The sequence below is a fragment of the Procambarus clarkii genome, chromosome 5 (genome assembly GCF_040958095.1).
Source record: "Procambarus clarkii isolate CNS0578487 chromosome 5, FALCON_Pclarkii_2.0, whole genome shotgun sequence".
NCBI lineage: Eukaryota > Metazoa > Arthropoda > Malacostraca > Decapoda > Cambaridae > Procambarus > Procambarus clarkii.
Genome location: NC_091154.1, coordinates 34,787,350 through 34,801,947, shown reverse-complemented (window position 1 = coordinate 34,801,947; position 14,598 = coordinate 34,787,350). Strand labels below are relative to the sequence as shown.

The following is a 14,598-nucleotide window of genomic DNA, read 5'->3' as shown; positions in this document are numbered from 1 at the left end:
GCCAATACAACTGAAATACCTAATCTATCCTTGGTTTAAATCACCAGGGCCGGATGAATTGTTTGCTAGGGTGCTTAAAGAATGCAAAGAGCTTTCCGAGCCACTGTCTACCATATTTAATAAATCAATAGTCAGGCAGAGTGCCAGAGTCGTGGAAGATTGCTAATGTGGTACCAATTTTTAAGAAAGGAGATAGATCATTTACATCAAACTATCGGCCAATTAGCCTAACGTCTATTGTGGGAAAGTTACTTGAATCGATAATTGCAAATACAATTCGTCTACATCTTGAAAAACATAAATTAATAAATGATTCGCAGCATGGTTTTACAAATGGCCGTTCATGTTTAACAAATTTCCTATCATTTTATTCCAGCATAGTTGAGGCAGTTGATAGTGGTAAGGATTGTGATGTTGTGTACCTTGACTTTAGCTAAGATTTTGATACAGTGCCACATGAAAAATTGATTAAAAAGATAAAGTCTCATGGTATTGGGGGTGCTGTATTAAGTTGGATTACGGCATGGCTATACCAAAGGAAACAGAGAGTTAGTATAAATGTAGTTAAGTCAGAGTGGGAAAATGTTGTAAGTGGAGTGCCTCAAGGCTCTGTCCTGGGTCCTCTGTTGTTTATAATATATATAAATTATTTAGATTCAGGTTTGAGTAGCAACATTTGCAAATTTGCCGATAATACAAAAATCGGTAGGGAAATAAACACGGAAGAAGACTCACTGTCACTTCAAGTCGATCTAAATAAAGTTTTGAAATGGTCAAAAGATTGGCAGATGCAGTTTAATGCTGATAAATGTAAAGTTTTGAGGCTAGGTAATGATAATAGAGTTACAAAATACGAGCTAGATGGTGTTGAGATTGCCAAGTCGGATTGCAAAAGGGATCTGGGAGTTATGATTAGTAAGAATTTAAAACCAAAAGAGCAACGCATGAATGTTCGTGATAAGGTAAATAAGACACTGGGATTTATTAATCGAAGCGTTAGTAACAAGACACCTGGTGTTATTCATCAACTATATCTTGCTCTGGTTAGGCCCCATTTAGATAACGCAGTTCAGTTTTGGTCGCCATACTATAGAATGGATATAAATTCACTTGAACGTGTCCAGCGTAGGATGACAAAGTTAATTCCCCAAATTAGAAACCTGTCATATGAAGAGAGATTAACAAAGTTTTAATTGCATTCACTAGAAAGGCGAAGTTATGGGTGACATGATAGAGGTTTTCAAGTGGATGAATGGGCATAACAAAGGGGATATTAATAGGGTATTAAAAGTATCAACACATGACAGAACATGAAACAATGGGTATAAATTGGATAAATTTAGATTTAGGAAAGACTTGGGTAAATACTGGTTCGGTAACAGGGTTATTGATTTGTGGGACCCATTACCGAGTAACGTGGTGGAGGTGGGGTCCCTCGATTGTTTCAAGCGCGGGTTGAACATGTATATGAGTGGGATTGGGTGGTTATAAATTGGAGCTGCCTCGTATGGGCCAATAGGCCTTCTGCAGCTACCTTTGTTCATATGTTCGTATGTTAAATATGTATACACATATAATGTACATTAATATTAAAAAAAATCGAGAAAATATCGTTTTTAGTCTCACAGTACTGTATGTTAAAATTTACGAATGTGACTTTGGAGTCGGCCGCAGCTTGGGCGAGTATGTCGACTCCCAGCCTGCCATATACTTCACTAATGTATTGCAAATACTAATATTTGAGAACAGAATCTAAACAATTAACCTAACCTCGGTCTAATTATAAATACATTTCTAACATTTCTAACATATAAGAATGTTAATTTTTGCTTGAGGAAAACCCAATATTGAATACACAGTATGTTAAAATTTATGAATGAGTCTTTTTGGATGAGCATAGCCTGATACCTGGTTCATGGGGTTCTGGGAGTTCTTCTACTCCCCAAGCCCGGCCCGAGGCCAGACTTGAATTGTGATAGTTTGGTCCACCAGGCTGTTGCTTGGAGCGGCCCGCAGGCCCACATACCCACCACAGCCCGGTTGGTCCGGCACTCATTGAAGGAAACAATCTAGTTTCCTCTTGAAGATGTCCACGGTTGTTCCTGTAATGAGGAAGTCAAGTTGGTAAAGTTAGCAGTGATGCAGGCGACGAGTCACAATAACGTGACTGAAGTATGTAGACCAGACCACACACTAGAAGATGAAGGGACGACGACATTTCGGTCCGTCCTGGACCATTCTCAAGTCGATTGTCTTGAGAATCGACTTGAGAATGGTCCAGGACGGACCGAAACGTCGTCGTCCCTTCATCTTCTAGTGTGTGGTCTGGTCAACATTAGCAGTGATGGGTGGTTAGAGAGGTGTCTGTGATGTCACTGGATATGCAGGAAGGCTGAGCAAGGTGATGTCCATGATAGACTGGTACATGTATCGTGCCATTGATGTCGCTTACAGCAGACGCATGCACCGTGTCTTTTAAAGTAGGAGACAATTTATTTTGGAAGTAACTAAATAAAAGTTTTTCAGTTACTCTGAGACTAACTGTGTTAGAGGAGAGTAACAGAATAAACAGGCTGGCTAAGAAGTTTTTAGTTATGTTACTAGACAATATGTTTTTGAAAGAAAATATTTTGCGTCGTCGAGAACTTCATATATGCTTATACATATACATTCGCGCATATGTGCGAGCACACACATGTGTGTGTGTGCTCGCACATACACACATATAATCCCAGTAAAGAGAGAGAGAGAGAGAGAGAGAGAGAGAGAGAGAGAGAGAGAGAGAGAGAGAGAGAGAGAGAGAGAGAGAGAGAGAGAGAGAGAGAGATAATCTCAACTTCTGCATACAAAAAATCTTGACAGTTCTGCATGTCACTGAGATGGGATCACAATATCTCTGGAAGAAAAATAAATAGGTGTTGTGGTACTACACATGCATGAGTCAACCCTACTGATACCTATATCCTCTTCAGCGTTGGCGAGGCAGATGCCGCCACCAACCTGCATGCGGAAGTCAAATCCAACAAATATACACTGGGCCATCAGTTTAAAATGTGTACCCAAAGCTTCCAAGACGTCTCCCCTGGAACAAGCGTGCAAAGGCTGCCAGTTTTTCATTTCAATGTCACGGTGGGACGATTCATAGAGAAAGCGCCTCTTGTACGTGACTTTAACGACAACGGGAATTTTATTAGATATTGGGCTGGTATAAGTTGCCAAATTTTTGGTAGGATACCATTAAAATTAGACCTCTTAGAATACTTCGTCAATGCTCAATGATTACTGATCAGTTCGCCTCTTACCGTGAGTTTAGCTTCATTCTGATTAGATTCTCGAGAAAGTACAAGTAACAATTTCAATGAGTTTATATATATAATGTTCGAGAGGTAGGGGGTAAGGCGCCGGGTAAAAAATATAATTAACGACTGCTTTTCAGACTGCCATTTATTCACTACTCTCGGTAAGCTGCTTGATAGCTTTGCTAACATTAAAGTTCGCCACATTAGGACAGAGAATGATGCCGTTTTCTCTGCTGTCTGGAAGTCAGTGGGTAGATTCCCCACATTCCAGGGAGGCCCGGGAAGAGTTGCTGCGGGACGACGCCAGGTGGCAGAGCGCGCGGGCACACCTGCGAAACACAACAGTTTGCTGTGGGACTTGTGATGAGTGAGGACTTACGTGCAGGCTTTACCTTCGCCTTTCCACAGGTATGATATGAGAGCTTTTAACTTGTGTTCGATTGGTAGATAAGACGTGTCCACGAAGTATCGCATATATGTTGTTTTAAAGTAAATATATGTAAACGGTTATTTGGAAAGGAAAAGCCTGGCGGCTTGAAGCGACCAGCTGAGCGGCAGACCGAACAGTCCCAAGTTGACCCGTGTAATTATCCTTTTTGTTTTAACACAGCTGCTTAGTTTTGCTTCAACTCTCTTTCTGGTTATTACTCATCCTTATGGCCTACGGTAACCCACTGGGTGTGCACCATACATCAATTTCAATTTCAAAATGTGTACACTTGAAAATTTTGGTTGTCGCCAGTTCGTCACCCGCAAGGTCAGAGGGAAGGAGGTGCCGACGAGGTATTTTCTCATAGTTTTCTTAAGATACAAACTTTCTCACGTGTATATACATATGTCACATATTGATGTTTGCTTATGCATGTGAGTTACCTACTGTTAATGATATACAGCACATGATTACATAGGTATACATGGAATTGCATTAAAGGGCCACACAAGATGATCCCCTCTGATAGGACTAAAAGATTTTTCGTTTCACCGAGGGCTAAGTGGTAGATTGTATGGTAACAATGAATGGAAATCGTGATAAAGTTTGTGATAAATGCGGTGGAACATGGGGCTCATTTCTTAGGATAATCTGCACCATTGAAGTCACTGGTGGGAAGAAGGCGACGCCGGCTCCACGCAGTGATTAGGATAACTGCTTTAAAAGTTTGGCGATGAACTGAAATGAAAGTATGAAATGAACAATTATTTTACTTTTCATTGTATATATAATACTTTTCATTGTATATATAATACTTTTCATTGTATATATAATACTTTTCATTGTATATATAATACTTTTCATTGTATATATAATACTTTTCATTGTATATATAATACTTTTCATTGTATATATAATACATTTCATTGTATATATAATACATTTCATTGTATATATAATACATTTCATTGTATATATATAATACATTTCATTGTATATATAATACATTTCATTGTATATATAATACTTTTCATTGTATATATAATACATTTCATTGTATACGTAATACATTTCATTGTATATATAATACCTTGATTTATAAGGACGTCTGTCATGACTAATGTTAGGTATATTAATGTTGTGAAATATATAATATTGTTATTGATTACTATCGACTTGGTAATGGCCCAGGACGGACCGAAGCGTTGTCGTCTCATAGTCTTCTGGTGTGTGTTTGGTCATCATACTGATTACTAGTGTACAGTATTTGTAAACTACCAGTAAATGCCGCGTGAGAAGCTGTTAAGATATTCCCACGTTAGTAGCATACAGACTTGAAATGTCGTACGGTCTCCGACTTGTTAAACAAAGAGAAACACTGCATAATTAGCAGACGTACAAAATAATGCAGCATTGCATCTTGAAGTAAACTTTATATAACCAGTGCATATTTGTTATACACATTATATGTATTTTACCTTATTATATCCTAAATCTGTTTTAAGAAGGCAGAGGTAGGCCTACGTGGTCCATCGTCTCTGAATTGAGACGTTAACAGTAGGATGCATAATTGTTCAAACGCCCGACAAGATTTATTACATCATCACGGACCCTTCTAATATTTTGACCCTAGAGTAATATTGAAAATATTATAATTTTGCTAGAATTTCTAAAGTTTGCCGTCAGAATTAAATAAATTTCACAGTAATGTTGTTTTCCGTATAATTGAACACACAGCTACATTATGCGGCCTGCGAATGGTAATAATTTCAGTAATTTAAAAGGCATGCAACCCTCACTGCCAGAAGTTTATCGCGTATACAGTCATCAACAAATTAGTTTAAATATTTAACATTTGTTTACAACGACCTAAATTAAACAGGACTATTTAGCGGAGCAATGACAGTACTTGTTTTCCCTTAAAATGAGAGATTCTTGTTCTAAATAATTTGAAAAGTTTAATGCAGTACTTTTATTTGCAAGCCAGCAAGATTTTGTTCAGCTAACTTATAAACGTTAAATGCCCAATTTTTTTACTGACTGTACAATAAATTGTGGGTTATTTGCAAGGCAACGTAGCCTAGTAAAATGTAACCAAATTAATGAGTCAATATTGTTGTATAATGCCATGATGTCGGTTAAGTACCAACTGGTGTAACTATAATTAGCGTAACTTAATCTGAACAAAAATTCAATAACTTTTCTACTGCGAACTAGTGCAAATCCTTAACAAAGAAATTCATAACTAAATAGATTCTTGAAACTAAGCTGGTCGAGATGAGAATAGACTATTGAAAAAGTGTTAATTTCGTTTTAATTATAATTACTTTGATCTCGTGATTTACCGACTTGTAAATAACATTCCCGTTCACCGAAAGGAGAAAGAGTTTTGAGATGTTTCTGGGGGAGATAATATAATGTAACATTCCCTACTCTGCAACGGAAGCAATCCATTCTCTGTGCAAGTATGTGTTTGGCTTCTGAGCTTCCGGATCCGGCTTGGAGTAGCATAGGCTACCGGTCGCAGCCGTAAAGGTCTTTTTGGGTAGTGTAAATGAGGATAAAATAATGCATTCTCCATCTTTACTCTCTCCTTCATCCTTCTATCCTCCCTTTCCCTTCCCCTCCCTCCCTCTCTCCTTCATCCTCCTCCTCCCTTTTCCTTCCCTCCTTCTCTTGATCCCTAGACATTTTCTTCCTCCACCCTGCTATCATTATACTGCTTGATGGGGTTCTGGGAGTTGTTCTACTCCCCATGCCCGGCCTGACTTGTGACAGCTTGGACCACCAGGCTGTTGCTTGGAGCGGCCCGCAGGCCCACACATCCACCAAGGCCCGGTTGGTCTGGCACTTCGTGAAGAAAACTCTAAGTTTTCTCTTGAAGATGTCCATGGTTGTTCCAGCAATATTTCTTATACTTGCTGGGAGGATGTTGAACAACCGTGGATCCAAAACTAGTCCCTTTCATAGTCCTCGTTATACTCTCTTTTACACACAGAGATCACACTAACGTGATGCATCAAATGAACAAATCCACAAGGGCCGTGACGAGGATTCGAACCTGCGTCCGGGAGCATCCCAGACACTGCCTTAATCGACTGAGCTACGACAGGGTAAAAGGGTTGAAACCGAAGTTCTACTGCACTCGCTGGATCCTGTCGTAGCTCAGTCGATTAAGGCAGTGTGTGGGATGCTCCCGGACGCAGGTTCGAATCCTCGTCACGGCCCTTGTGGATTTGTTCATTTACTCTCTTCTACGTTCCTCAACTGAGCTTAACTCATTCGTTACTTACTCATACGTACACCTTCTCCTCCATATTTCATCTTCCCCAACACCACCCGTCCCTCCCTCTCGCTCCACCCTCTACCTTTTCATCTCCCCGCTTCACTTCACAACCATCGCCCTTCTCTCCTTTTCCTTCCCTTTTTTCGCACCTTCCGCGCCCAGTTCATAATCTAACACTACGCCATTGCCAGACACCAGCACCAGTGGAGCGTGACAGAGATAGCCTCCCGGAGCTCCGTCTCTGGCCGACCGGAACCACCGCTGTTACGCTTACTTATCACTGTCTACTGGGAATGAGATGTAGCTCTTGGGGTCCCGTCTCCTAGCCATTTGTTCCCTGGTGTGTTTAAGTTTATCTTTGTCATATTTTCTTTTGAACCCGTGGATGAAATCGGCCGACACCAATTCTTTTAATGAATTCCACTTTTTGGCCAGATTAGCTCTGTATGTGTTCATACAATTTTTGGGTTTCGCATCCCTTGCAATTGAAGGCAATTTTTCCATTAATGTCAGGGAAACCACATACCACATCAGTAAATCAAACTGATGACCAAACCAGACATCAGTAAAGGGAGAAACGACGATGTTTCGGTCTGTTCTGGACCATTATAAAGTCGTGTTCCTCCATTATCTGAAGTGTGGTTTGGTCAGCATATCTTCAGCCACGTTGTCTCTCATAGTCTGCATGTTGGGTCAATGGTTTATCTACCTGGACAGACTTTTTGCTATAGTGGAGCCTCTTTTTACTGTCCCACTGCGTCTATATTTCTCATCATGCATTTTCCATGGGGGGTTTCTTCCCAAATTTTCTTGGCTTCACTCTTATCTTCTTTTGACATTTCCTGACTAATTTGTTTTGCGGCATTTCCCCTTCTTATTTTTCGCTACCGGATAATGTGTGTATATTTCACAGGGGTACTGTTCTAAACAGATGACCTTCACTGGTGGGTGCCATTCATTGTAAGATCTCCCATCACTCAATAGCTTCCTCACTTGTCACAAGTTATTTTGTTTGGTTAGATATTTTGTGTTTATCACCTTATTTGCTTCCTCTGGTTGTAAATGATGACTTTATTCCTCCTCTATTGCTACTTTGCTACATAGTCGTAATGGTTTAGTGATTTCTCCTGATAACTGCCTTATCTTATCCCTGCCTGGTGCATATCACAGCCTGCTAGGCCTATGCTGCGACTAACATTCTGATTTATTAACCTGCTTTATCTCTTGAGATTTGACTTCTATGAACATTCTTTTGACCGTTTTCCATTGATTTGCTACAGTCAGTACTCGCTAGACTCATTTGATGCATTAATATCTTTAATTAATTATCCTATCTTCCTCTTCCTTGAATCTGTCCTGTGGTCCCAGTGGATATTTTCTCCTCTCTATGGGTCTTTTTTCGCATTGCTCCCGTTCTCGGTCTGTGGTGGTCGTGTTGCAGACAACACTTTCCTAGTAGCAGCAATAGACATTTTGTTGCAATTTTGGTACACTACACTAGTAAGTAAAATAAAAAGCTCAGTAATGTTGACGAGATAATATCTCAAGTTGTAATAAAACTGGCCGTCGTACACTTGAGGTCGACGGGGACCCGTGCCAGATTTGACCCACGCCAATCACCATATTATTAAAGTAAATACAAACGCAAGATTATTTGAACAGTTAAGAATTAAACACATGGAAATTAAAAGATTCATTAAATAAAGACCAAAGAAAAAAGACCGAAATATATAAATGAAAGAACCTTTGTCTGTTTGACAAAGTGTTAACGTAAACTATTCTTTTTTTTATTTGATACACGTAGTTATTCAGTAGAAAGGAAATTTAGTATTTGTGGGTCACCAAAGAAATGGAATATCGTCATTTCAAATTTGAGAGCGTTATATATAGCAAGCAACGTTCTAAAGCGCAGAACAGCCCTCTGGTTTTAGCACTAGGCTTCTGCCAAATTATCATATGGTAACTGGCCAAAGCTCCAAATGAACATCAAATTTAGCAAGCTGGATTTCAAAGAAAAGCGACGAGAATCACTCGTCTAATGCTTTAGTGGAACGCCAGATTAGATACTAAAGTTTCCAAGAAAAGTTTGCTTAGGCCTAGTTACAGAAGTTAGAGTAGAGAACAACTAAAGAGGAGCTGCGAGGCGCAGGCAGCGGCTGTTCCCGGCTGTTATTTAGACAGCTATTTGTGGGTGGCATGTGGCGCCTCCCGTGTTGGGACAAGCCCAGCCCCGTTTTGGTGTCCGCTGACGTATCTGCCCACGCCATCTTTTCGAGGGGTTTATCTCCTACATAGTATAGCAGGCAATATTTTACCTATGTCAGGGACAGGAACCCTGTTAAACTTATCAGGGCCCAGTTGCCAAGTGGTCACCCATCCATTTAGTCTACTTGTCAAACCCAAAGTCGAGAAAATAATCCTTTGGCGAGTCGTTTCATTTACGAAGTAGTAATCATCCTAGTGACGATGCACATAACACACCAGGCCGATAAACTGTGTAAATAAGCCTTCGTACACTTAATGTAGGATTTTTCCCCTCTTGGTTTTGGTGTGATAGAGCACCAGCCTTTCTTGCCACCACTGAGGCAAGAAGTGGTGGGATACACTGGGCAGCACCGTCGGTGCCCCATAATTTTTGAGCCACGGAAGATAAAAATCTGAGACGTGTATCATCACTGGGAGATACGTCACGAACATGCGCCAAAGGTCAAGGTTATAAACACAGATCAAAGGTCATTAGGAAGTTTTCCGGGTCCACTCCATAACATGTAAAGAACTGAGTATAATAAGATGGCTGAAACGCCAGTCACTTGGTTGTAACTACCAGACGAGTCAGAGGCGAGCGTCACGCGTTGGGGCGTCACACACTCTTAGCCACAGCTGGAGGAAGGGGTTAATGGCCTTTGGTTACGTGAGCAAGTTTGAGCTTGTTACCATACTTTATTTCTTGTATTGTTACGGGGGTTGATTGATCGATGAAGGTTAAACCACCCAAGGGTTGACACGGACATGAATAACCCATAAGTAGTAGATTTTTTGGAGTGACTGTGATAGTTATGGGCATCTATTTTTCTTGTTGATAGTAAACTTCCTTCCCGACACCTCATCTCCACCTTACCAGCTCCTCCTAGAGCTGCCAATATTGACGTGCCCATATATATGACTTGCTGCTGCAAGTAAAAATAATATGCTTGATGGTTTTCTTACACAAAACTTGCTTTTTGAAAAGGCGAATCGTTTTGTGCTCCTTTATTTCATACCGAATTTTGGTGCTGTCAAGAAAAAGGCTTCATAAAAGAGGCAGAGACAGTGTGGAAGAATAAACTGATAACTTTAGAAAAATGGACAGTGGGTTTGTACTGATGGGAGTGTTGATACTACATGGAAAATTTTGCGAGTATTATCGAAGTAGAAAATGAATTCAGTTGATGAATTAGTTGAATAAGCGTCAGAGAGATGAGTGGAAGCACCGGGAGAACTGGGAATATACCAACCGGTCATCTAAAAATGACAGTGCGTGTTGCAACTGTTGGTCGAACGAACAAAAATGGACGTGTCCCCCCCCCCCCCGCTCCCACCCCGGAAAAAAAGTTCACGTTTGGAACTTGCGGAAAGCACGAGGAAGAAGGCAACAACCAAACCTAAGCTATCCTATGGCTAGTAGAGCACATAAATGTGCTAAATTAGCCCTATGATGGCATTTATTAGGCCTAAGATGACTTATTTAGACCTATGATAGGTTAAGGTGTACAGTTACAGTTCCACTTTTTGGCATGCCATTTGCAGTATTCAAATAGTGCAAAACGTGAACATTTTGTGGTACAACCGTCCATTTTTGGTACAACCGTCCATTTTTGTGGTACAACCGTCCATTTTTGGTACAACCGTCCATTTTTGGTACAACCGTCCATTTTTGTGGTACAACCGTCCATTTTTGTGGTACAACCGTCCATTTTTGTGGTACAACCGTCCATTTTTGTGGTACAACCGTCCATTTTTGTGGTACAACCGTCCATTTTTGTGGTACAACCGTCCATTTTTGTGGTACAACCGTCCATTTTTGTGGTACAACCGTCCATTTTTGTGGTACAACCGTCCATTTTGTGGTACAACCGTCCATTTTGTGGTACAACCGTCCATTTTTGTACGTTCGACCAATAGTTGCAATTAATACTATATTTGGGGGTGGATTTGAATATACAGTATACCGGAATATATTTTATAGTAGTAGTTCTTAGGCCTAACTTTTTTTTGTCTCGTATTCCTTTGAGAATCTATTGAACCCATACAAGTGCACACTCACGCTATTTCAAAGTAACAGGAAGGGACACTATGGAGAAAAATGTTTCTGGCAGCCGTTGACGGACTTCTGAAGCCCTTCCAAGGTGGCCGCTAGGAATCCATGGATGGTATTGACTCAGGGGGCTATCGTGGGAAGCGAAGAACAGCCACGAGGGTCGGGGAAGAAACGCATCCAGTTTACAGAGAGACGGCGGCATTTGTTGGCTAGTATTTCAAGGTGACAGTCATCGGTGAGAGTTGAGCAGTCTCTCAAATATGTGAATGATTACTGTTAAATTTGTACATATGTGATGGAATGAATACATGTAATAAATATGAGGGCTAAGGTCTTTTTTTTTAATTAATTTTTTTCGATTCTTTATGTTCCCACTGAGTTTTCCACACGTCTTTGTTATACACTTATACATTATTTTCCAAAAGTTTCCATTTTTTCGAATCATTAAATTTATTAATTTTTATTACCTTATCATACACCGTTTTGTCTGCTTAACTAACGTTTTCACATACATATTTTAACGTCATATTCGACCCACGAAGCACTTCCTCTCATTGTGATACGTATCTCCGTATACGTATCTAAGCTCTGTCACATACCAGCTTAGCATTACCTGCCAAGCATTCCTTGTATACCCCCATCATCACATGATTCATGTGCTCTACTGTCTTCACAATCTCTTCCTGCAAGTTGACCAGACCACACACTAGAAGGTGAAGGGACGACGACGTTTCGGTTCGTCCTGGACTATTCTAAAGTTGATTCTTCCTGCAAGATCAGTATCAATCCTCCTTGTGTACTTGTTTGATAAATCCACCTTCTCCCCTCCTAGTGCTACCATGTGATCAGATAACTCTTCAGGTATTTCCTCTTCATGCCGCTGCTGTATCACCTCAGAATGCCTCTTTATATTAGCACGTAATCGAGTAGGGACTTGTTTCGTCATGTATACAATGCTAAGTTTATTTTTGTATGTTTTACTTAATACATCAGTTAGTCATATATAATGAACAAATCCATAAGGGACATGATGTGAGTTCGAAGCAGAACCCTCGGGTTAGAACTGATCGGCCGAGCGGCTGGGAGCTGGTCGGCCGAGCGGACAGCACACTGGACTTGTGATCCTGTGGTCCCGGGTTCGATCCCGGGCGCCGGCGAGAAACAATTTGATGGGAGCCGGTCGGCCGAGCGGACAGCACACTGGACTTGTGATCCTGTGGTCCTGGGTTCGATCCCAGGCGCCGGCGAGAAACAATGGGCAAAGTTTCTTTCACCCTATGCCCCTGTTACCTAGCAGAAAATAGGTACCTGGGTGTTAGTCAGCTGTCACGGGCTGCTTCCTGGGGGTGGAGGCCTGGTCGAGGACCGGGCCGCGGGGACACTAAAGCCCCGAAATCATCTCAAGATAACCTCAAGATAACCTCAAGATAGAAGCAGATTAAGGCGCAGCTGGGAACATCCCGTGCGTGGGTTCGAATCTTCATCACGGCCCGTGGATTTGTTCATTTGATATATCACGCTATTGTGATTTGTGTGTTTAGTCACATATAGCTTCATTTCTTTGCACATGTCTGAATCTACAGCAATTGGTATTTGTGTATTTACACGTCGAAATTCCATTTTTTTGCCAGTCAGAAGTCTTTGGTCTTGAAAATGATCACGACTATGAATTTACACTACCACGCCCCCAGTTCCCCTCCGCCCTCACCACAGGGCAGTCTTAACATCAATGTGTAGGCTTGTGGCTATACAATGGGTCGCCCCCTACCCGGATGATGGGGCCCCCACCCGTCCCCTGAAGTGTAGGATAAGTCACATAGTCATGCACAAATTATTTATCTTTGATAACTTGAAAAGAGATTTGAATCCCAGACCTCTCCAGTGAGAGGTCGAATAATTATTTACTCTGCCAAGAAGAGATCTCATGAACAATGTGGCATCATGGGGGCCTCCTAGAATCATGAGGGCCCCTAGAATCATGGGGGGGGGGGCCTCTGGGCAACTGCTCAGTGTGCTCTCATGCGTTAAGACGGGACAACTCCGTCACTATCCTTTTATATTCACTCACTGTCACCAGTCTGCTCACACGCACACAGGAATACAAAAAAAATATTTTAATCTAACATTCTCTGTTGGAACCAAATTTGACATGCTCAAGTTAGAGCTAGTGTTTTTGTTGGGGAATTTTGTTGGTTTGACATTTTGAATAGGCTTATTTTTAAAGAAATTTGTGCGAGATTGTCTTGAAAAGTAGAGAGGGTAGCAACTTGTTACAGGGTATGACGAGTTGTATCGAAGGTCTAGGTGAATAGAAGCATCATATGAAAGGAAATTTGCCCAACCATTTCTGTCCCACCCGGAATTCGAGATTGTGGGTCGAGAACATAGCCACTGTACTACAGGCGGTCTATTGATTAAATAGTGTCATTTGTTCTCCGTGTACTCTCAGTATCCTCCCAGACACCACCAGGGTCCGTCTGGCCGTCGCCGTGACCTCTGCTGGCGAGGTCCTGGGAACCACTTGTCCAGGGAGTGTGTGGTGGTGGTGGCCGCGCCTCCCAGCTCCACCCTCGCTCCGTGGGGATGGCTCTCACACTGTCAGAGAACCCAGACTCTGGGACGTGTTCTCTCCATTGTATCGTTGTGCAGCGTTGCGCGTTTGCATTCTGTGGTCGGTGGCCATTTAGATTCCTCTCACCTCTTAAGGAGTGTTTTTGTCGCTTCAACAAGATTCATCTTGATTTTCCAGTGGTGGTGTTGGTGTGTTCTCTCGTTTCCTTGCTTGCTTTCTTGCCTATTGTCTTTATAATTTTTGTTGTATTTTCCTTGGCTTCTTTTGGGTTGTGTAGCTTGTTTGTTAAGAGGCAGTAATGTATATTTTGGCTACACCACGTGTTTGCCTTGTATCGGTTCCGAGTACTAACGTCCCGGCCTCTGACCATGCATCCTGACTGATGGTCTGGTCAACCAGGCTGTTAGATGCCGCAGTTCGCAGTCTGACGTATGAATCACAACCCGGTTGATCAAATATTCTTAAGGGTTTTTATAGTTCTCTGTTCAACACAGAGACGGGTCGGCTAAGTATGCCTCTTATGTTTAGAGGGAGAGTATAGAAAAGTATTGGACCCTTGATGTTAAGTTTTCTGCTTTTTAACGGGGCTATTTTGCATTTCCTGCCATGCCTCCTGGTCTCGCATGGAATTATTTTCGTGTGCAGAATTGGAACCAGTCCCTCTAATATTTTCCACGTGTAAATTATTATACATTTCTCGCAATGTTCTAGAAA

The 14,598-nt window shown here is 41.4% G+C and overlaps 1 protein-coding gene across 2 annotated transcripts in view; it reads left to right on the top strand.

The window, feature by feature from the left end:
- The first annotated feature begins 3,575 nt into the window (after nt 1–3,575).
- Nucleotides 3,576–14,598, top strand: part of LOC123763004 (ligand of Numb protein X 2) — a 281,655-nt gene continuing 270,632 nt past the window's right edge. Inside the window, exon 1 of one of the 2 annotated variants that reach the window (XM_045749972.2) lies at nt 3,576–3,707. The gene's annotated coding sequence lies outside the window, so the exon portion shown is untranslated. The remainder of the gene's footprint in view (nt 3,708–14,598) is intronic. The other variant, XM_045749927.2, reaches the window with a different exon arrangement.